The 23,708-nt window shown below is 52.7% G+C and overlaps 1 protein-coding gene and 1 long non-coding RNA gene across 6 annotated transcripts in view; one reads left to right on the forward strand and one right to left on the reverse strand.

Annotated features, from left to right (window-relative positions):
- LOC139081766 (uncharacterized) overlaps window positions 1–16,574 on the reverse strand; it is a 62,257-nt gene extending 45,683 nt beyond the window's left edge. The window contains exons 1-2 of the long non-coding RNA XR_011537056.1: window positions 16,468–16,574; window positions 12,474–12,602 (exon numbers count right to left, since the gene is read on the reverse strand). This is a non-coding gene — a long non-coding RNA (uncharacterized lncRNA). The remainder of the gene's footprint in view (window positions 1–12,473; window positions 12,603–16,467) is intronic.
- A 60-nt stretch (window positions 16,575–16,634) lies between these two features.
- The window catches only part of ATP2B4 (ATPase plasma membrane Ca2+ transporting 4), a 97,580-nt gene continuing 90,506 nt past the window's right edge, over window positions 16,635–23,708 (forward strand). For 4 of the 5 annotated variants that reach the window (XM_070608687.1, XM_070608683.1, XM_070608686.1 and 1 more), the window contains exon 1: window positions 16,651–17,043. The gene's annotated coding sequence lies outside the window, so the exon portion shown is untranslated. Of the gene's footprint in view, window positions 17,044–23,708 lie in introns of all 5 variants that reach the window. The other variant, XM_070608685.1, reaches the window with a different exon arrangement.

Here is a 23,708-nt window from a genome sequence, read left to right on the forward strand (position 1 = left end):
CAGCCTTGGCTAGAGTTACTGGTTGAACTGGTGGTGAGTGGTGGCTGAGCATGAGCAGGGAGAAAGACACAGTCCTGCATCCCCAACGCTTCAGTCTCTCTCCTTCCTGGCTTGAGAGGGGCCCCACCGTAAGGTTTCTCTGACAGGTGGGCAAAGAACAAGCAGAGTAAAGGGAACTGGAGCCAGGAGAGTTCTTGGCTCCCCATTCACCTTCCTCAGCCCAAGCATATCTACCAAGAAAGCCATAGCTACTGCCCCGTGGGAGGACAGCCATTCCCCTGGACTTAGACCCAGGAGTCCTGACACTTAGCCCAAGCATGGCTTCAGAGATTTCAAGTGACCAGAGGAAGGGGGGAAGAGGCATTCCATCCCATCCATTCCTCCACTGTTCTGGGACAAAGGAAGGTACTTCCCAGCTTCTCCCTCAGTGCTGGGTCTCTTTTCCTCCTGGCCTGGGAATGCCATTTGTAACCTGAGATCCTGGATGGGTTAAGGGTGAGGAGCAGGGGGAATTGCTTAGGGTTGTAAATAGGACCACGGATGGGGCTGCTGCCTGAGTGGATGCGCAGCTTCCCTGACGCTCGTCCACCCATGCATCCACCCATCCATGCATCCATCCATGCATCCATCCATGCATCCATCCATGCATGCATCCATCCATCCATCCAACCATGCATCCATCTATCCATCAATCCATCCATGCATCCGTGCATCCATCCATCCATCCATCCATCCATGCAGCCAGCCAGCTATCCATGCATGCATGCATGCATGCATCCATCCATCCAATGTCCTGGGCATTTGAAAGACAAATGACCACGCCTCCACTTTCCCCCTTTCTCTTGCTCCTTTCTCTTCATGAGAACCATGGGTAGAAGGGGGGAGACTTTCTAGAGGTCATCTTTCCCATCCACCTATCTCTGGAAGAGCTCGCTCCCCAGGCAGATAACCTGATTTCCCAGGCAGCTCAGGCCTGTAGGAACAACCTTGCTGCCCAGAAGCTTTATGATGCTTAACCTAACAGCTTCTGACTCCATCAAAGCTGCATTCACCACCCTGCCCTGCACCCTTTGTTTCTCCTCTCCGATGTTCTGTTTCTCATTTGCTTCCTTATTCTCATGGCCTCTCGGAAAGAGCTGTAGATGTGGAGTCGGAAAGCTTACTTTGAATTCCAGCTCTATCACTCACCGTGGAATGACCACAGCCTTAAATTCTTTGAGCCTCAGTTTCTTAGTCTGTAAAATGAGTATAAATAATACCCATTTGCTGTGAGGATCAAATGAGATAATGGATGGGAAGCAGTTTCGTAAACTGTAAACTGCCATACTTACACGAAGACTTATCATTAATTCTTCTTGCTTCCTGGACACCAACGCGGGCGAGCAGCAGGACTCCAGGCGGGAGCCGGGGACGAGGCGATGGAATCCTAACTGCCCTCTGGCTCTACAGGCAACCGTGGGACCATAACCTCTGAGCCTTGGTTTCCCCAGCAGTAAAGGAGGAGTCATTAGACCCATTTGCCTCCTCCAGCGAGGAGAGGAGTGGCTCATAACCAGTGATTGCTCACTCTCTCCTTTAAAGATGCTTCTGAGCTCACCGCTGCCAATTACAGTTTATTGAGCAGACCGAACGCGGTCTCCTGTGCTGAATAAACAGACCTTCCAAAGGCACAGGCCTTGCCCAGGAAGAACAGCCAGCCTAGCCCAGCCCTGCAAGGAGCAGAGCAAGGCGCTGTCTCACCACACATGTGCCTCTGCTGGGGGGACTGGCCCGAGCAGAAACGACAGCTAGGTCTTGCCCCTGGCATAGGGTCCCAGTGGGACCCTAAATGGTCAGGAAGAAGGAAGGGCTTCCTTATCACGTCTGGGTCTACTCGGCTGCCAAGAGCTACTGATCTCTGCTTCACAATGGCTCTTGCCACTGTCGCTCATTTCCACTCTGGCCATCCTCCTGGAGGTGTCTCCAGGTGACGTTGTCACAGTAACTTCCTAACTGGTCCCCACAGCTCTGGCCTTGCTTCTCCCCCATCCATCCCACTCACTGCTGTCAGATTAATCTTCCTAAAATACTCCTTTAGCCTCTCAACTTCCTGTTTGGCACCTTCAAAGATTCCCCATTGCCTAAAGTATAAAGTTCAAGCCGGACGCAGTATGACACAGGGAAAAACAACTTCAGAATCAAGAGGATTCAGGCTCTGCCCTTGACAGGATGGTTACTCCAACTTCTCTGAGCATCAGTTTTCTCAACTGCAAAATGAGGCCAATAGTACTGACATTCTACTGCTTCAAAGCGTCTGTAAGGCACTGCGCCTGGCTCATAGAAGTTATTCCGTCCACGTTAGCCCCTTCCACCTTCCTTCCCTCCACCAGGGCCCAGTGCATGCCTAGTTGCACAACTACCCTGGGAATTCTGACCACCAACACATCACGTTCACAAGGGCTGGAGGGCACTGAGGGAAAGGGAAAGGTCTGTGGGGTTGGTGATCAGGCTCCCGACACCTCAGGAGCAAGGCTTCAGAGAAAAGGGAAGATGAAGTCTGCCCCCAGCACTGTGAGCGTGGGAGCTCAGGAAGGAGAAGACTCACCCTGAAAGCAGAATGCCGCTTCCTGATCTATGGGGAGGACCTTTTTAGATAACTGAGCACATCACTTAAATGGCCTTGGCTTGGCCCCTGGGACCCTGGTCCACGTTCTTTCAGAAAGGAGACCAGAAAACCAACAAACCAGCAACACTGGTGGCCAAGCTTCTGCTCCAATACAGGACACGGGGCCAGGGGGCCGGCACCACAGCAGGTGCAGCTGACCACTCACCGAGCAGGTTCAACCATGACGTGGCTCTGGGGCCTTAAACTCAGAACCTCAGCTTGTCTTTAAAAACAGGGGATAATCTAAATGCTGATTTCATAGTGTTGTTTGGGGTATTAAATGAGTTCATCTGTGTAAAGGGCGTTAGCAATAAATGTTCCTTATTTTGATAGCTGATTTCTTGATTTTCCCCAAAGTTGGAGAAAGAAAAGTCACATTTTCTCCTTATCTTCCACTGCCCCTGACAAGAACCCTTGGCTTCAAGTAGATGAACCTCAACTCTGATTCCGGGAGGAATGGTCCCCCAGAGCTCAGGTATTCCTGGGAGGCCAGACCCCCTAATCCATATCCCCGAAAGCGTGAGACCCGCCTCAGCCCCTGACGGGCTCCGCCTCCCGGCCCAGCGCCCAGTCACCCACCATCCTCTGGACAACCCCGCACGTCCCTTCTGTCTCCTCAGCAACGAGCCACAGGCCACGCTGGGACATCCTCGCGTCGTTCCCATCTTGTGTTATTACGTTGTTGGTTAATTCTTCGTGGGTGTAAGTTTTTACACCCAGCTTCACCACAGCCTTGCCATAACTCTTCCTGTAGCTCCGACAGAGCTAGGTGCATACTGGACGCAAAAGCTGTTTGGAATGAGTGAATGAGCCGAGCTTGGTGAGCACATTAGGCTGATGAGATCACGGCTTGGGGCCCAGGCTAGCGATGGCTCTCAGAGTGCAGGCCACCTTGCTGCTCTGTGCTGCTGGTCAGTTAGGGATGGGATGAGCGGGTATGAATGAGCTTCCTCCACCTCAGCCAGAACAAAGGCACCCAGAGCCCTCTGCTCCTTCACCTCACTGCTCTCTGACCCCGATCTCCTTCAAGGTGGCTGGGGCCTTGTAGGAAAGGAAATAACCAGATGGAACCAGACTAAGACAGCAAAACAGAGGCTGCTGCACAGGCTGAGCTGGGGAAAACCTCAGGCAGGCAAGGAGGAGAGCCCAAGAGAACAAGTGTCTCCTTGCTAACATCAAAGTAAGGGTGCTGGGTCTCTAATCACGTTAACAGGGCACAGCAGCAGGCAATCCAGTGGACAGCCAATTGTCTGGAGTCCATGAGGGGGGTAGCCACTGGGACAGCAGTGCAAATGCAGAAGGACCCCAGCCAAGGTAGCATCCAGCCTTGGAGAGGCACTGTGGACTGGGCCACAGCCAAACTAAAGACCGAAAGGCACTGTCCCCTGTCTGATTGGAAAGAGCTCTCAGAGGGGACACAGGAGCCTGGCAGGCGGGGTTGCCTCGTTTGTCCCAGGTTGGAACATTCTTCCACTTCCCTCCCTCAGGCGTTTGCTGGCTAGGATGGTCTCCCTCTCATCTAAGCACAGAGTCTCCAGGTGAAGAAGACAAGGCCAGAGGAGAAGCAGCTTGTGGAGGTAATGAATCCTGCTCCTCTCAATGGCAATTCAAAAACCGGGGCTGCCCAGAAGCCGAGAGAGGACAGAGGCACAGGAGCCGGGAAGTCGGAGGGCATGGCAGGTCCATGTGCATGCACCAAAGAGCAAGCCCTCCTCATCTAACGCGTTATCGCCCCATCACGTGCGTGTGACCCGTCTAAAGTGTGACCATGGGATTTGATACAATACCTGCTAGAATCCGGGTCCCTAAATTTGCTCTTGTGAGTAAAATCCCCTCCCTGCTGATTCTCTGCACGGCAGGGCGGCCTGGGAGTGAAAAGGATAGGAGTGAGGCCCCCGGACGGTCCAGTGTTTTGAGGCAATGAGGATAGTTACCTCCGTCTCAGGGATCAGAGAGTGCAGGGTAGACAACTTCTCAGGATATAAAATTGCCCGAGGCCAAGCCACTGACCAGCTGCTACTCCCTCACCCAGTCTCAGTGACCTCACATCCAGGCGATTCCTGGGCTTCACTGCAGCCAGGGGCCCCCCAGACCGAGGGCTCCTGAGGCACATTGCTTTGCTTCCGGATCCCTCCGTGGCCTCATCTGCCCTATCAGGACAATACTGTCTAGAAGCTTGCCCTTCCTCCGTCATCTACACACGCCAACATGCTTATCCTGATGAAATCAGGTTAAACCAAACTCCAGGGACGACCTCGAAGGGGAAGGGAAGTAAAAAAACGGTCAGTGTGTAACAGGAGATGTAAGAGGAAGAGAAAGTCACTTCTGTTTCCCGGGGCCAGTGGGAAGAGGCAACTTTTTTTTTTTTTTTAAAGAATATGGGCCTCAGGTCCAATATTAGCCAGGATTTTTCCCATCACAGTTAAAAGAAACCCAGCTGTCCCTTGGCTTGAGCTAAATCCATGCATACATCAGGCTGGCTGCATCCAGAGCTTTCACGACGCGGTCAGGACTGATCTCTGTCCCCTTTGTGGCTGGACTTTCCTCTACGCTGGCTCCACTCTCAGGCAGGTGTCAGCAAGGTGGCCCAGCCACTCCAGACGTGAACCCTACCAGCTTCGATTCCGTGGGAAGGGCTTTCAACCAAAGTCCCAGAACTGAGTCTCATTGCCTGGCGTGGGTTACACGCCTACTCCTGCAGCCAGGGTGGGGTCAGCGCCTCCCCAACAGCAGGATCTTAGCATGAGGGAGCAGAGATTTTTCACAGAAAAATCAAAGTGCCTTTACGAGAAGCAGACAGGGCAACAAACGACCACTACAGATCCTATCTTAAATCAGGGGGTCAAGTTTCTTGATATGAAGCATCCAATTAACCAGCAAAGTATGTGTCAGGGTGCAGTACTTACACAGACGGACGACACTAGGAACTTCTGACAAGCTCCTGGACCCCGAGAGCCAGAGGCAGTCTAACCCACCTTTGTCGCTTCAGTCTTAGAACAGAGCTTGACGTGAGGTCAGTGCATCTGACTTGAACCACCTTCAAGGCATTAGAAAAACTGTGAGTTCAAGAAAAACGAAAAATGTTTAGCAAAAATTTTCTCTCTCCTGGGTCCAAAAGAGGAAGAAACCACCTGGAAATTTCTAGTTTTCATAATTCAGGGGATCTGATAACTTCAGACTGAGAGAGTTGAGGTGAAAGCCAAGATGCTTTGGTGCCCAGACAGAGGAGGTTTTGCTTCCTGTGAGACGGGAGAAGATAGAAATACCTCTGGCCATGGACTGGGATGGAAGGAATAGGAATCCAGGAGAGAGAACTGGAGATGTGGCTGTGGAAGCTGGTGTGTAGGGGAGCCCACGCCAACACGTCTGGATGCTGGCACCGCAGACCTGTCATTAACTCACTGGCGTTGAGTTTATCCCTAAGATGCCAGACCCAGTAATCAAGGCTTTTGTGAACTCTGAACTTCTGACTGAATGTTAAGAAAGGGCAAGGGGAAGGAGGGCTGGGAGGGAGGAAGGTCCGAGGCGCGGGAGCCGCAGACCCCAGGCTGCGGGAGAGACAATCTGGGCTCTAGAGTGAGGAAACTGGGTGTGAAACCCGGTAGTGCTCCATACCAGCTGTGTGACCTTGGGCAAGTTACTGAACCTCTCTGACCTTCAGTTTTCTCTTCTATAACATGAGGATAATGATGAGGATAATGATCCCTGGAGTTGTCATAGGCTCAAATACAATAGCATAACTAAAACCGTTTTCACAGTACCTGAAACTTCACAAGTGTGTGATGAATGTGGCTTTACACTCGACCCAAACTTCCTATCTCAAAGAATTTTGAGCATTTCAACACTCGCTCTGCTACACACAGCCTCAGAAACAGATGAGGGAAGCAGAGGGAGAGTCGGTGGCCCTGCTCTTCACTTCCTGGCTTAGAGTCTGTGGCTTCCCAGGGAGTCAGAGACCCTCACCGGGCCCCAGTCCTGGCAAAACCCAAGATTAGCCCAGACCAGACAGATGGCACGTTGCTCCTTCCTAAGGAGCTCTGGGCAGCAGCCGTCTTGGCGGCTCGCCTCTGGAACTCCGTCAGTTAGGATGTTCTTCCCTGTGACCGACTCCAAACGCTCCAGCATCAACTGCAGCTCACATTCATCTGCATCTTCATTCGACTGTTGATTCATTCTTGCTATAATGATTATTAGGCTCCTGTTATGCCAGGCACCATGCCAGAAACACAGAAATGAGCAAGATGCCTTTGCCTTCAAGCAGCCTGGAGTCTAGCAGCAAGGAGACCCACTGGTAGATGTTCATCCTTGGACACAGTTAGCAGCTGGACAGAGGCTGGCTCTGAGCGCTATGGAAGCCCCGAGGGCGCATAACCTGGGTTTAGGGGGGGCCTCAGGGAAGGCTTCTCAGAGCAGGAGGCACTTGAGCTGAGTCTTGAGGGACTGCTGAGCAAGCAGATCTGAACAAAGGTTATTTCGTGACTACTGTGACGCAGCCTCTGTCACCTGACAGCCTGCCAGGTTGGTTCTTGTCGGGCTGATTATCACATGGAGATGTCACCACGTGGGCCGCGTGGACTGCGCTGGGGTCTTAGCAAGCAGAAGTTACAGCCCGATGCCTGCGACTCCAGGGCGATGGCAGCTGGGGCACCATGACTGTTGTGGTGAGTGATGCCCTGCAGTCCCGGAAGCAGGTGGTCCAGTCGGGACGCACCAGAGGGTTGTTGCAGCCTCCATGTTCATTTTATTATTTTTTAAATTATTTTGTTTGTTTGTTTGTTTGAGGAAGACTGGCCCTGAGCTAACATCCGTGCCCATCTTCCTCTACTTTATATGTGGGACGCCTGCCACAGCATGGCCTGACAAGCGGTGCGTAGGTCCACACTCAGGATCCAATCCCACGAACCCCAGATCGCCGAAACGGAACGTGTGAACTTAACCGCTGCGCCACCGGGCCACAGCCTCCATGTTCAATGGAAACTGCAGGAAGAGAAGCCTGGTCCTCACAGAGACTGGGAGTGGTGGCTCGCCGGGGAAGAGTATGGAATCATCTTTTTCTCTTGATCCAAAATCAGCTGCTGTTTAGATGGTGACAAGGACTCCCCTGCCTGGAGTGTGGAATGGAAGAACCAGATGACCTCTGGGAGTCCCCTCTTGCCAGAGGAACCCACAGTTTCTATATTTCCATGTATTTCTGGCTCTATATTTCTAACTTATCCCAAGGATCTTGGCTCAAGGTGCTGCCGTTGGTCTTTCCTTCAAACTAAGGAGCCAGGTTTCACGCCACCACCAGACAGGCACCCCACGCGTGTACTCCTGTGCGCCCGGGCCACAGACGTGGGGCCCACAGGGGCCTACAAAGTGAGCACTTTACACAAGGCTATGAGCAAACCAGAAAAGGAGTGCTGCCTGAGGCCACCAGCACCGGTTAGATAAGCCACAGCCCTCCACACCACACCAAGAGGACAGCTTTTCCCGCGTACACACTTTCTCCCCACCCCCCAACCGCCAAATCCCAGAAGAAGCTAAGAAGACCCCAGCCCGGAGTCCGCGGTGGACGCGGTCCGTCTTCACCTTCCTCGTCTCTGGTGGTCCCCCTTCCCGTCACCCTCACTGTCAGCTCCAGTAGACGAACGGGCCTCTCGGGTGGAACTCTGGGCTGCAAACGTCGACGTGGAGCGGGGTGCTGTGGAAGAGAGCAGAAGTCCCAAATTCCTTCTATCTCAGTTATTGTCCTCTTTCCGTTCCTGGTCGGTGCCCATGGGAATGTGCATAGGAAGGACTCAGGTTAAAATTTCGGAGCAGTTTACTTCTACTAGACACAAGCAGGGATGTGTGACCCGGGGGGCAGCCGTCTCCTCAGGGGCAGTTTGAAGAGGGGTCTCCACCTGTCGAGCTGTACGCAGGCCTGCTTCGAGGCGGGGGTACGCACTGAATGACCCCCAAGGGCACAGGGCGCCTCCTTCTTCGGGGCTCAGGCGGAGACGGAGGGTGGGGAGCACAGTAGGGCAGACAGTCACTGGGTGACGAGCAGCTTTGTCCAGCAGTCACCACTCCAGCTCCCGAGCCTCTCCGTCTGCCTTCCGTTCGCCTGCTCGGCCTCCGCGCCCCTCCCTCTTCCTGGGTTAAATGCAGGGAGTAGCTACCCTCGTCCTTCCTCCTTTTCCCCTAAGAGCCTTTGCAGTGGGCACAGAAATTTTCGGCATGTTCAGTTCCTACCTTCTGGAAGCTGCTAAACTGAGACGGACACACAGACTAGTCAGACACTCAACACCTCTCTCTTCCTTCCCTGCCCTGGCCACCCTGTGTGGGGTCTGGACGCCGCACACTCTCATACATCTGTTCTTTCTTTCAAGTAGCACAGAGGGATAGGGCACGGGCTCCAAGTCAGAGCAACTGCAGCTGGCCCCAGCTCCATGACTTACTGTTTATCAGCCTCTCTGAGCACCATTTCCCATGAAATTAGTGTAATGACAATACTTAGGACAGTCAGCACGAAAGGAGATCACGCAAGTAAAGGGGTTTGCCCGTTGTTTGGCGTATAGTAGGGCTCCATAAATACTAGTTGGATGGGTAACTGAAAGGTAAGTGCCTGACCTGAGCATCTGCCCAGGCCCCAGTGGGGGGCCTTCAGTGCACTATGTGTTTGGAAGGGGTCATGAAGATGGGGGCTAAGGAGCTGCTTAAATAATGGGACAGACTGAAGGTGGCTAGATCCCAGAGGAACCAGCCTGAGCCTCCCCTGCAAAGCAAATTCCACTCTAGGTTTGTGAGCCCACCTCCAGGGGTCTTCCCCAGGGAGAAGGGGAATTTCTGGAATCTAGGATCCGGCGTCAGCTTGAGAAGGAACCAGAAGGGCTAGAATTCGCTTACTGGAATGGAGGCAGATTCCACTGCCACCTCCCCTGCCTGCAGCCCCCCAGCCAGGGCTGCTTTCTCCAGGTCTCCTGGGGACCCCTCAAGTCTATGAACCCTGAAGCCTGAAGAACTGGCCTGAGATGTGCAGAGCAAGAAAGCCTGCCAACTCAAGGCAAGGGAGAAGAGCCATGGGCCAGCAGTCAGAGGACCTCTGTTATATTACTGCCATGTGAACTGTGATCTCAATCTGTCTGAGCCTCAGTTTCCCCAATCATGAAATGAGAATAATAACTTACACCCTATTCTCCCTACCATACAGGACTATCCCAAGGATCAAATTAAATATTCAAAGCACTTTGTAAACTGCAAAGTACTGTGCAAACACAGAAGAGTTACGACAGGCTCTGGAAGAGGGGCCCTGTGAGATGGGACGGAGTGTCACCTCTTCCTGCCTGGCATGGGGGCCAGGAAGGACCCTTCCAATTGGCTTTTCTTTGATCCTCATTTGAAACTTAATGAGCACTTAAGGCATTGCTGACACTCTAATTGGAATTAAAAACTAAATTTAAAAGTCACCACTTGTTTCCTTCTTTCCACACTTACTTCCTCAGCTCTATTGAGCACAATCATTAACCAAAACCTTTTTGTTTTGACAAGGAAGATTAGCCCTGAGCTAACATCTGTGCCAATCTTGCTCTATTTTGCATGTGGGATGCCACCACAGAATGGCTTGATGAGCAGTGTGTAGGTCTGCCTCTGGAGTCTGAACCTGCGAACTCCAGGCCGCCCAAAGTGGAGCGTGCAAACTTAACCACTACACCACCAGGTTGGCCCCAACTAAAAGCTATTTTTTTTTAAAGATTTTATTTTTCCTTTTTCTCCCCAAAGCCCCCGGTACATAGTTGTATATTTTTAGTTGTGGGTCCTTCTAGTTGTAGCATGTGGGATGCCACCTCAGCATGGTCTGATGAGCGGTGCCATGTCCACACCCAGGATCCGAACCGGCGAGACCCTGGGCCACGGAAGCAGAGCACCCAAACTTAACCACTCGGCCACGGGACCGGCCCCCTAAAAGCTATTTTTAAATGGCACTAATGTGTTGTATACTGAAACAAATGAGAGACAGATATTTTGTTAGAAAAACAAACCATGAACCAAACTTGAGTTTTAAAAAAACTGATTAACGAGTTCAAAGTGAAATTAAAACCAAACCACTGCAAAGTGAACCAGAATGAAATTGGAACAGCAAAATATGCTCCCAGGTTGGTCAAACTGATTCTGCACGTCCTCAGACAGCCTGGACACATACAACGCTCCGGCCCTCCCCTCCTTCGGTTCTGGCTTTCCCATGTCAGACTCTGCACTCCCTCATTTAACAAGATGACCCAGATGTCCCAGGCGTGCCAAGTCACCGGGGACGCAGAGATGAGGAAGAAGAGACGAGCCTTCGCTCCAGGAGCTATGGGCCAGCACACAGGTTCTTGTGTGCAAACACACTCCCGCTGCCCAGCTCCATGTCTTTGCTCTCGAACCACGCTCTGCCTGAGATCCCAGTGTGGAACACAACTCTTGGCACCCCCACTAAATCTTGTTATTGCCAGAATCAGAGCATGAAACCGGCAACACAACAAAATGCCAAAAACCCAACAAACAAAAGTTGAGCCACAAAGACCTCTGTGGTGACAGAGACTGGCTCCTCCCAAGCCAGCAGAGAAAGCCTCATTTGATGCAATTCTGCATCACACCCTTGCAGATTCAGACACTTTCTAACGATCTGGGAAAGGTGGTCCCATCCAGTCCTCTCCACAGGAATCCCAGGAAATGGGAAAATGCAATTGTTGCTTCTTCAGTGTAAACGACCACCCACACTCAGCAAGGGGGTGCAGTGGAAGCCAGGCCTCCTGTGCCGGGGCCCAGCAAGGCTCCTGCAGTGGAAAAGCAGCCTGGCTCGCTGCTGCTGCTGCTGCTGCTGCTGCTGCTGTTGCTGCTGCTATGTTTATCGCTCCTACTGACACAGCCAGAACCATCCTTCCCAACCGTCCTTGGGCCCTCCCAGCTGACGTCACTGCTGTCTTCCAGGAGCAGAGTCCTCCCTACCTGGTTCCTGAAGCAATCCTCGCCACAGACTTGAGAGTCAGCTGCTTGACCATAGATGAGGAGCTTGTCTCAGAGGGTAAATCTTGGCCATCTGTGTTCTTATCTAATTGCAGCCTTCCTTTATCTCCTGTGACCTTGGCAACGCCAATTCCATGGACTTCTGCCTTGATATCTCTGCCTAGCACTCTTACCCTAGTTCCTTAGCTGGCACTCTTGTCCCCCAGCCTTTGGGGCCAGGCCGTAGCTACATTAGTCCAGTTTCCTCCTCAGTAGCCCTGCCCTTGGTTATACATGACAAGGACAGACAAAGGGCATGGGGGCAGATGTCGCTTGGATAAATGCCTCTGTCTCCTCTGCCTTCTGCCATCACCAGCCCTGCTCCGCAGGGGAGTAGGAAGAGAGACATTGGGAAGAATTTCAAAGTCCAGCCAGAGTCCTTCCAACTCTGACAAGCCTTCCTCAAAAAGCTCCTGCCCATCTTCCGCTTCCCCTTCACTACACTTTCATGGATTTTTCATCTGGATCCAAGCTTGAGACTTAATCACATACTTTGTTTTGTTGTTATCTGATTTATGGGTCTCCACAACTAGATCAGAAGCTTCTAGAAGGCAGGGACTGTGTTATATATAACTATGTTATACAAAATTGCCTAGTACTGCACTGGGCTGGCCGCCTAGGTTTCCAGTCTACCCTACACACTGCTGCCACAGCCAGCTTGCTGACCACAGGCCCGACGAGGCCATGCAGGGCCCTTGACAGTCCAGTCCCAAACCACGTCCCAGCCTTCACTCTGTTCTTCTCACCTCCTACCTTTCTCATGTCATCATCCTCACAGCTCACCCCACTCACCCTCCATCCAAAACAGTTTAAAGCTTACTCTTCAAGATTTCCAGGTCCCTCCAAATACCATCTCTTTTCTAGAGTCTTCGAACATTCCTCGCAGAAGGTGTCACTTCCAGAATGTCCACAGCAGTATTTTCACACTTCTTCCTTTAACACGTACTACCTAGCACAAAGTAAGCACTCAATAAATATGCTGGAAAGAATACTATAACACCTTCCATTGTGGTTGTTTATGCTATGCAAATATCTTTTTCCTCCACTAAACTGTTATCTCTTTATACTCATCTGGGCCCAGTGGATGTGAAAATAGTAGACATTCAAGAAATGTATAGTGAATTGAATAGTAGGTATTCAGTAATGAATAAAATTCACTGAAATGAGTATGCCTAAATGGCAGGTACCAGCTCAGAGGGTTTCTATATTACTTTCCATATGACATTTCTGTATTACTTAGTACAAGTGACCAAAAAAACAACTTAATGTAGCTTGTGCGTGCATAACTCACACACTTGTAGGGGCAGCCAGGGCATAGTCGGATGTGAGTATGGCTCACTCAGACGCTTCCAGGACTTGCTCTTCAGGCTGCTTCTCTGCCTTTCTCTGCAGGCAAGCTTTATTCTCTCCTACTGGCAGGCTTCTTCCATGTGGCAGGGAACACGGCCCCGATACTTCCGGAGCCTCACTCCCCCATGCCCAGTGTCCCCTGCTAGAGGGAATCCAGTCTTCTTCTCCCTTCGGTCTTACGTTCAAAATCCCAGGCAAGGATGTAATTGTGACAGATAGGGGTGGGACCTCTACCAAAATGACAGTGCCCATCTTAACGGTGAGGAGAAGACCATCTTCGAGAACTGGGTCTGGGTGTGGGAGGATGGTTGCTGTTCTAGACACACAAACCGTAGCTGTCCACAGTAGGGAGAGATGCAGTGTGCTCTCAAGGGAGGCGGGGAGAAGGGTGAATGGTGACGGTGATTTGGGGAGCTCAAGGTGGGGCTCTCAAGAGGCCAGAGGAACATATTCTGTTATCAGCGGAGGGAGGGACAGGCTGACTGCATTTTCTTCAAGGGAGAGATGGGGTGGGGACAGGGCCCACAGTGACGGGAGCCCTGCTGAGACTGACCTGCTTTGGGGAGGCCAGGACACCCGGCTGAGGAGAGGGAAGAGGAAGTCAAGGGGCAGTGGGGCTAAGAAGGAAAGGGGCATGGGAGGCGAGGGCAGCCAGCGTGCACGTCAGCCCAACCCGGAACCTCTGAAGCTGGGGCAGTGCCCTCCCTCCTGATACAGTGGGGGAAGGGCACAAATCCACTTTCTGACATTTAGTGGTTCTTTTTGTTTCCTATTTTCTTTTCTTTTTTTTTTTTTGAGGAAGATTAGCCCTGAGCTAACATCCATGCTCATCTTCCTCTACTTTACATGTGGGACGCCTGCCACAGCCTGGCTTGATAAGTGGTGCCATGTCCACACCCGAGATCCGAACTGGCAAACCCCAGGTCGCCAAAGCAGAACGTGTGAACTTAACCGCTGCGCCACTGGGCTGGCCCCCATTTAGTGGTTCTTTTTATGGGTAGACTTATTTTTATCATTTCTAGACCTCAAGACTGCTGCTGGAAGAAACAAGGCACTGAGGCTTCTGGGATTCCAGAAAACATTCAGTGGTGGGCTCAGCTGTAGACATCGGGCTGTAGCCTCCCTTGGCGTCACTTTGCCAGCTGTCACATCCTTCTCTCCTGTCTACACAGGAACTGGAGTTGGAATGGGGTAGGAGAGCCTCTTCTCTCAGCCCACAACCCCCACCTCGCAGGAGGAGCACTGAGCACTGAGACCAGGGAGGAGCTGCCTGCCCGCTCCTATGGAAGTCATCCTCCTGGCCTGCCCATGGATCCGCCAGCCAGAGGCGGGGCAGACATCAAAGCCTCTTTTGGCAGCACCTCCCCTGCAGAGCCTGTCTCCCTGGAGAGGATCTTGCCTTTCAAATACTAACCAGCTATGAGCTGGCACCACATCCCAGCCCCCACACACCAGGCAGCTGAAGCAGAATTCTCCTTTACTGGGCCCACACATCTGGCCTAAATTCTTATTCCACCAAGACAAGTTTATTGAACAGTTAGGCAATGCCTCCACACACAGCCACTGCAGACAAGCTCAAAATATACTTTAATACATTGAAAACACCGTTTCAGAGACTGGCTTTCTCACAATAAAGATGCAACTGACATTCATTGGGTGCCGAAACGTCAAATTGTGGCAATCCGGCAGGGAGCCTGACAAGCCATTAAATCTGAAGCTCGCTTCGGCCGATTCCTTTCCTTTCATGCCTGTCTTCCCCAACCATCGATCTGGGCTCCTGAAGCCGACATTTCGGTGGGACCTTCCAGACTCTGGCCAGGTACCATCTCTATCCCTGCCATCAGTTCTTCCACTGAAATGCCCTGCGGAGCGGGGTGGGAGGACCACAGCCGCTGGGAGAGGAGCCAGGAGTGAATGGGAACAGATCTCACCTTCGGTGCCCTCCCAGGGCTAGGAAGGTGAGACCTTCAGTCTCTGGGAAGAAAGGACTGCTGGGAAACCACCCAAGGATGGTTTCCACGAAGGGTGAGCCTACGCTCCCCTCCCCACCTCGGCAGCCTTCCATCTGGTCTGGGCAGGGGAGGAGAGGCACAGAACGGGCAGGGGCTTACGTAGGATCCGGTCCCCAAGATAGATGGCAGCAGGCAATCCCTAGCTCCACACTGGGGAACTCTGAGTTCTGAGCCCAGCCCAACTCCTCTAAGAAAGTTTCTGTACTTTTGTCTTTTAACTTTCCCTGGCTCCAGAAAGAGGATGTGGATGGGTTATTGAGAATAGTAGGGTAGGAAGACAAAGAGAGGACAGAAAGGACCCAAATGCTAGGAATTGGGAAGGGTGCTAAGAAGGAGAGGGACACCAGGCCCCAGGGATCTGGTTTACAGCTCTGTGTCTCCATGTGCATATGCACCTTCCCCCATCCTGGGCCACGGAGGACAGGTGTGGTGCGAAGTGTTGGGTTAGGTTGGGAGGATCAAAGAGGCCTCTTCCCAAACCCCTGAAGTTGCGTCCAGTTGCCTTCCTCACAGCATAGTTTACACCTCTGACCGCTGAGGTATATGTTAATGCCTCCCACAGCATATGAATATGGGCAAGTGTGTGCTGAGGTAGGTGTGGGAATATATCAGTCAATGACGATGTGTTGTGGCAACCAGTCGATGGTGCATGTCTGTACTTGAAAGCCACAAGGTTCTAGGTAAAATCTATGGGAGGCCCTGTTGCACAATGCTGGTGAGTGTGTGGCTGTGGGGGTGTGATTAATAGTTTATAGGCTGTGTATAAGTGTGCATGGCTGTCTGAGTGTGTGCAAATTAAAATGGAAATGTGTGCCAGAGGATGACACAAATGCAGGAAAGCACACGGGCTTCGGAGTCAGTCGACTTGGGCATGCATCCTGGCTGTGTTATTAGCCAGATGTGTAACCCTGGGCGAGTCACTGATCCTCAATTTCCTCAGCTCTGAAATGAGGACAATAATAAGTACCTTTCAAGATTGCCATGAGCATTAGAAATGTACCACATATACAAAGGTTTTGGTGCCAGAGCCACAACCATAGGAGACAAAAGAAGGCAGCTATTATCATGCACTGTGGACGCGCCTCTGATGGGTACAGAGGCAAGAGGAGCAAAATGAGCCTGGGGTGTGTGTGTGAAATCTGGGGAAGGCGGTATGTACTAAGGTGTGTGTAGAAGCAAAGCTGTGTACGTGTGTGTGCATCCAAAGCAACTCCTTCTCCTGTTCGGGGAGCCCCCTATTCAGACAGAGCAGGCGGGTGGGAAGGGATGTACAAGTGTCCGCAGACACCCTGGGTTTCTGGGTCCTGGGTCCTGGGTCTAAGCGAGTAAGAGGTTGAGAGGCCCTAGGAGCTGCAGGAAGCCAGCCGCCTGCAGAAGCTTCCTTTTCCCTCCACCCAGCAACGGTTGAATACCGCACCCACATCCACTGCCCACCGCTACCCCCCACCCTACCTTCGCTTCGCCAGTGAGAGCAACGGCGGAGGAAATCCTGCAGAGAGGATTCCTCCCCTCCCTCCCCCAGGCCCCCTTAAGACAAACCAGGAAGCGGCCGCAGCGCGCCGCGGGGCCACCTTAACGGCGGAGGGCCGGCCCGGCCCCCGCCAGGCCCCGCCCGCGCCGCGCGCCCCGCCCCTCGCGCCCCGCCCCCCGCTCCCCAGCTCGGCTCGCGGGCGGGCGGCCCGGGTCCGCCCGAGTCGGCTGGAGCTGTTGCCATGACGAGCATTTTCGCGAGAAAGCTCTGCCGCTGAGACTGTCCGACGCGGGGGCCGAGGGAGGGGCGCGAACTTCCTGGGGACGCATCCCTCCGCGGAGAGCGAGCCCGGGGACCCCCGCCCAGCTCTGCTGCGCCCGTTTTCTTCCGGGACCCCGCGAGGTCCTTCCACTGGGCCGGAGCGGGACGGGCGGAGAGCGCAGCCGGCATCTCGCGCGCGGTGGCCACGCCGGGGCGGCCCGGGCGCCTGCCTCGCTCCGTCCATGGAAACCCGCAGGGCGAGCGCCGCGCGGAGCCTGGACCTTTGCTAGAAAGAGGTAGGCTTGCGGAGAGTGAATTGACTCGCGGTGTGCAAACTTTGTTTCTTTCTTTCCTCTCAACGGCTTCTTAAACCCCCTGAATTTCCTCTTCCTAGCATATTGTTTGCCGCTGGGTTTGGGGTGTGTGCGCGCGCTCGCGCGGGCGCAGATTTGTCAAATTCTCTTTTTCTTTCCTAGCTCTGTTTTGAGAAACCATATAATCAAACGAGTGATTTCTGTTTCTTTTCCTACTTTTTGTCATTCCTGGGCCTTGGGGGGTAGGGAAATGGAGGGAGTGTTTTTTTCACACCCAAACTGAGCTTTTGGAAAAAGCATTTATGTCCCCCCACCCGCTCCTGCCCTCCTCCTCCCCCTTGGCTTGGGAATGAGACACAGAATGGAAAACCGTTGCAAAAATATTTTCCGCGTCTGTTCCCTTTCTCGAAAGCCCCAAAGAGAGATGGAAAAAAAAGAACTGAGTAAGAAATTTTCAACAAGGAGGAGGGGTTGCTGTGGGGAGTGGGAGGGGGCGCGCTAGGGGTGGGTGGAGGCAGGACCTGGGAGAAGTTGGGGGGGTGGGGAAGGGGAGTGGACAAATTCAATTTCTTTGGCTTTGTAGAGAAACCTCAGCAGTTTCTCTCTGCCGCTTGCAAAACATCCTCAGACTTTCACGTCTATAATTAGCTGTGGAAAAAGCTGGGAGTTCCCTTGAACCGCTGTTGTTTGAGTGTGTGCAGAGCTCAAGAGCCAACTGTATGAGTGTCTCTAAGGGCACCGCCCCATACATCTCTGGTCCCAAAGGGGAGAAAGGAGAAGGGGTGGCGTTGGAAAGTTTGCAGTGTCAAGGCTGGTGACTGGGGCTAGCCAGTGTTTGGCAATTGGGAGTTGGTCCCCGGCATCCTTGGGGGGGGGGTCCCTGAGCATCTTGGGCGCCTGCGTTGTCTTGCTGAAGAGCTGGAAATTAAGGCTGGGATTGTCCCTCCTGCTCTCCTTTCACACACACGCTCACTAACATCCTTGGCTCGCTCTTAGGGTGGAGGAGGCCGGCTGGCATCCTCCCCAGGCGAGTCCAGCCTCACACACTCCTCCATCTCACGAAAGGACCCACCGCTCTTCTCCAGCTGGGTGTGGAGGACGCAGGAGTGGCCGGCCACATCCCAGGAGAGAGTAGGCACTCTCTTGGCCAGAAGCACCTCCCTCCTGGGCGTTCCTGCCCGACTACAGTCGCTTGCAGACATGATGCCGGCGGATGCCAGCTGGCCTGGTAGAGGGGATGTCAGATGAAGATAGGCGAGCCTTCAACTGACTCTGCTGGGGGAGGGGAAGTACAATCCCATTCTACAGTGCCATCTCCTCCGCTGGGCGGGGTGTCTGGCAAGAAGTCTTAAGATCCTTCACTCCCTCCTTGAGCCACTCCCCAGAGCTGCCCCTTCTTGCCCTTCCTATTCGGAGGCCCCCTCCAGCCCACTCAGCTTCGGGCCCTCTTTACATGGAGGGAAGAGAAGAGACCAGGATCATCCTAGGCTGGGACAGGCCATGGAGGGGGGCCCAGGGGTCAGGAGGGATAGGGTGGGGCGAGGTCTAGGAGGAGGGCAGGAGGAGGTGATGGCTCTGATGGCTGGTGAGCCCAGTTCCCTCGTTGGCTAGAGGTGGTGGCGTGGGAGCTGGCTCTGGTAGGTGGGTCCGGGACCTGAAGCAGCCTGATGGGGGCAGGAGGGAGGGTCAGGCTCCGGGAGAGGAAGCACCTGCCCAGCTAGTTTTGTTCGAGGAGCGGTAAGGGCCAGAGCTTAGAAACTGAAAAGAAGAAAGCAAAAGACTTGGAGGAGAGATTAAATGGGCTGGGGAAGCAGTAGGAACCAATTTTCCTTTTGAGGTGCTGGGTGATTGATCTGACTGCACCTCAAGGCCCAACGGCTCCTCCCTCGCTGCGTTCTGGTCAGGGAGGGAGTGAGGCCTTCCACAGTGGGCAGGGAACCCAAGATAGCACCCATGCCCTTGTTCTGTAGGGAGGGAGGGGAACCCATTTCTTTGCCCTGCCTGGGAGCCCCTCCTCCCTGCCACCATCCAGCCGAGGTACGCCCCGGGAACCATGGTGCTCCCTCTTCTCTGGCACCCTCCCATCTTGGACGCGCATAATCCCACCACTTCTACAGCTGGCCTTCCTAGTTCAGTGCTCTGACTAGGGGTGGGTTCGGGCGGGGCTTCTCCCTGAGGAGCTGGTCCCTATTTAGCGCAGGAGGCTCTGCTTCTGTGGCCTTGAGTCGCGGTGGGCGGCGGGGAATCTCCCCACAGCGCCAGCCCTTCCTAGGGCTGCAGGCTGGATTGACGCTGCAGCAACCCAGCAAACCCGTGGCAGCTCGGCTCCACCCTCCGGCTCAGTCTTCCTCTGGGTGCTCCGTGCAGCAGGTGCTCCGGGCTGGGGAGCAGAGGTTTCCTGCATGCTGAGCCTCAGCCTCTTCCTCTCCCACCTTCTGTCCCTCCTGGATTCAAGGTCAAGTCGAAGGAGCACAGCTGTCTTAGTCCTGGGACGCGCAGCCCCGGCACAGCGCCTGCGATGCTGAGGTGCTTGGTCAGTGTTTGTTGGAAGAAGGAAGTGGCACTGAGGGAGCCTGGGAATCACCCCCTCTGAGTTGATCGCTAACTCGCCCTGTGGTCTTCGGTTTCCCCTCTGCACAATGGAAAGCCTGCTCCCACAGTAACGGTGGGAGGGAGTGGCTGAGTCAGATTTGTCAGATCCCTATGGTCTTTGATGTCAGAAGAAAGTCAGAATGAGAGGACCCAGTTAGGGGGCAGAAGTGGAGCAGTGAGAGCTTGCCCAAAGTGCAAGTGCTGGAAGAAGTAAGGTGTGGGGCAAGGGGGAGTTTCCTGAGCAAGGATGCTGGGGGCCTTACTCCTCCCCAGTCTCGCTGACTGGAGGGTGCTGAGAGGAAGAGGGGCCCAGGGCGGCTCAGCCCAGCATTGACCCAGCTGCCACCTGTCACGAATTCCAGCATTCCACAGGCAACTGCCTCTTATTCAAGAATTTAGCTTCTTTCAGTAATTCCTGTGGGCCCTTTTCTCTTTTTTCCTCTGCCCCTGGCCTTGGGCCCAGCACCCAAAGACGTGGATAAACCCTGCCCGTCCAGAGCGTTCCAGATCCACCAGGCTTTGGAGGAAGGAAAGGAAGGTGTTCGTTCTTGGTCCCCAGGATCTTAAGAAGCATGTTTCGCTCAGATTGACGCAGGTGTTTGATTTGACCTTGAAGAGGAATGCCCGCCCTGGGCCTCCCTGCCTTCCCTGGAGGAGGCCAGCCCTCTGACCTCTCCCCGCAAGCCTGCCCTCACGCAGCGCCCCTTCCCAGCCTGGCGCCCTGCTCCCCCGCCTGGCACTGATTCCTGTCATCCCCAGTCAGTATTTGGTGGGTAGAGTGGGAAGGAGAGGGACGAGAAGGGCAAGGCCACAAGTAAGCAGAGCACCTGGGCCGGGTCAAACCCGGACGACAGCCTTCCGCTCTCTGCGGAGCTGTCGGAGGAGTAAAGCAGGCCCTGGGGCTGGAGTCCAAAAGCTTGTGTGGAATGTTTTGTACTCGGCTTCCTCTCCCAGCATCTCTCTTTGTCTCCTCTTTCCTCTTTCCCTTGTGTGAGCCGTTCTTGTTCCACTGACTGACTTCCTCTGCTCATGTTAAAACGGATGACAGGGACCTTCCACTCTGCCTCCACCTTAAGCCAGTCCTCTGTGTTCAGCCCATGTGAACGTGGGTTGAGGAGGGAAACCAGGCGGGATCCAGTTAGAACCAGAGCCAAGGGCTCCCAGTCGGGGCGCAAGGGGGTTGCCTTGGAGGCAATTTGTGTTGGGCGGTAGAGGGGAGGCCAAAGGAGAGAAAGAAAGGTGAGAACATAGGTGCCAAGGGGCGAGGGCCCCCTCTGTGCCTCTCCTCACTCTAGGTCCTCTCTGGCTGGAGTCTTCTCCCTGCTCTGGTTTCCCAAAATAAGTACAGAAATCTCTGGGGCAATTCAGGAAGGTGAACTGGAGTAGCATCAGTGAGAGCCCTTTGCTCTTGCCTTCCTGCCGGATCCCTAGGGCAGAGGGAACTTGGGATGGTGTGTTTATTGGGGAGAAGGTTAAGACTCTCAGGTAGGCTCAGGGAAACTCTCAGCTCAGAACACTTCATAGCAAGATGCACATAGATTGCAAAATCAATGCCAGCGGTGCAAACCAGTACAATCCCAACAGTTAGCAGTGTCTAACGAAACAACTATGCATTTACCCAGGAGTCCCCCTTCTAGGAATTTATCCAGAAAATGCACATTCACAAATACAAAAAGACATGCCTCAGGTGATTCTTTAGGGCATATTTGTAATAAGGGAATCATTGGGAACTGCCCAGTGCCAGTTCTTAATAGGCTGGTTGGATGAATAATGGTAGATGCACACAGCAGAGAACTGTGCAGCCAGACAACTGAGTAGAAGCCCCGTACACTGATATGCTGTGATGTCTAAGATGTGTTATTAAGTGAAAAAAGCAAGATGCAAAAGAGTGCATATAGTATACCACCTTGGGAAAGCAGGAGAAATAAGAATGTTTTTTGCCAATATACACACACACACAGGAAGGATAAACGAGGAGTTCATTAGAATGGTTACCTGAGGAAAGGGCTGGAAACAGGGTGGGGGAGGGAGGGTGGGAGTGACACTTCACTCATTGTACCTTTTCAGACAGTTTTGATTTTCGAACCAGGTAAATATTTTACATATTCACAAATTACATTAGATCCAAAAGAAAGGAGAAAGTGAACCCTAAAGCCGACCCCAACAGAAACAACGAGCCTGAATGAGTATCAACTTAATGACTCTACAAAGAAAGGATTAAATTCAAGTAATTGTTGAGTTTAACACCCTGACTCTGTGTCTTTAGGAGAATGTAAGGCTAAAAAGAACTGCAAAAAAAATCTTGAGCTTTGCTTTGTAGGTGTGTTCTTGGTCATAGTATTGGTGTCATAAATTGGAAACAGTTTTCTGTTTGTTGTAAGACACATCAAATGAGTAATTGTGTTGATATTTCTGGAAATCAGGGTTTCACTATGGAAGGAGAGAGACAAAAATATGAAATAGGGGAAGGTGAGGCAGAACCCGGTAATTCTTGCTGTGCCTCCTGGGTCCGTCCGCTGGAAGGGCCTGGGAGCCCTGCTGCCAGGAGCTCTGGAGGCACCTAGTGCCCGGACTGTGCTTTGTGCAACTTCCCACTGAGAGAAGGCAGTGCTCCGTGGAGAAATGGCCGTTTGAAGTCTGCGCCTGGGAAACTACAGGTGGATCGTGTTAAGCCAGAAAGCTGGAACGTGCTCAGAACGAAAGGACACAGGAGTTGGCTTCAAGGGCCTCCCCCTGGGCAAATCTGGGATATGGTGAGCATCAAGAAGAATGAGAGTAATAGATTGTAAGACATTAGATAAAAGATTCCGTGAGTCCATTCTGACAGTTAAAATGGGGCAGGGAGGGAAAACTCTTAAGAGAAATGCCAGCTAACGAAATGTGGAAGTAATAAAGAACTTTGTTTGCCAGTCAGCAGCCCCCAGTAGAATAGCTGATTCAGGCTAGGCCAGTAGTGGGTAAACCGCTGGGTGAAAGGTTGGTCTCAGTGTCTCACCTCACGGATCACTCACTCCCTACGAAAGGGAAAACCTGTCCTTGCAGCGGGGGATTCAGCACCGACCACCTTAACCAAGTAACTGAACCCCGGCTGGAGTGGAACCCCCTGTTATGTTCTCTTGGTGTGCTGTAAGAAGTTCAACCACATCACCTATATTCTTGGCAAAAATGTTTATCCATAATCTAATCATGAGGAGACAAACGACACATCTGGCATGTGAGCCATTCTACTTGACCGCTGACTGAGACTTCAAAAAAGTGAATGCCATTAAAAAAAACAGTAAAATTGTGTGTTTGGGGAGAAGGGCAGGGAGGTGGAAACCGGTCTAGATTTAAAGAAACTAAGGAGACATTTTGCCAAAGGCAATGCAAAAACTTTAATTGGATCTTGGGTCAAAAAAAAGGCCATAAAAGACATCCTGGGACAATTGGGAAATTTTTAATGTAGGTATTAGATGACATATAATTATTAATTTTTTAAGGTGTGATAATGGTAATGATAATGGTTTTGTAAGAGAATATCCTTGTTCTTAGAGGTTATGCAGAAGTATTTAGGAGCAGAGTGTCTGCTCAGCAAGAGAAGTGTGTGTGCACATATGTAAGCATGGAGAGAGGCTGTACAAAATGTTAACAATTGGCGAATCTGAGTGAAGTGTCTGGAGTTGTCTATTGTACAATTTTTTTAACGTTTCAGGTTTGAAATTTTTCCTCATACTAAGTTTGGGAGAGACGTCACTGCCAGGAAGGACCCCTAGGTTCCTGGACTCTTGTCACTCATCTCCCAAACTCCTGACCCACAGGACCATCTTTTCTAAGCTCTCTGGTCCCCACACGGCACCTGGAGGGATCTTCCTGATGCAGGGAGTCCGCCTTCTCACCCTTGCTGCCTCTCCTTCTGCAGGGGCCAGCTTGGCCAGGGGCAACAGGTAAGGAGCAGGCATTTTCCCACCATGCCATAGGCCAGCTGAGGAAGCCTAGGGACTGAGGGCTTCCAGAGTCACCCACCTGCCTTTTGAGGAAGGGTCCCAGGATGTAAGAGGAGAAATCCACAAGAGCCC

Source organism: Equus przewalskii, unplaced genomic scaffold, assembly GCF_037783145.1.
Source record: "Equus przewalskii isolate Varuska unplaced genomic scaffold, EquPr2 ChrUn-1, whole genome shotgun sequence".
NCBI lineage: Eukaryota > Metazoa > Chordata > Mammalia > Perissodactyla > Equidae > Equus > Equus przewalskii.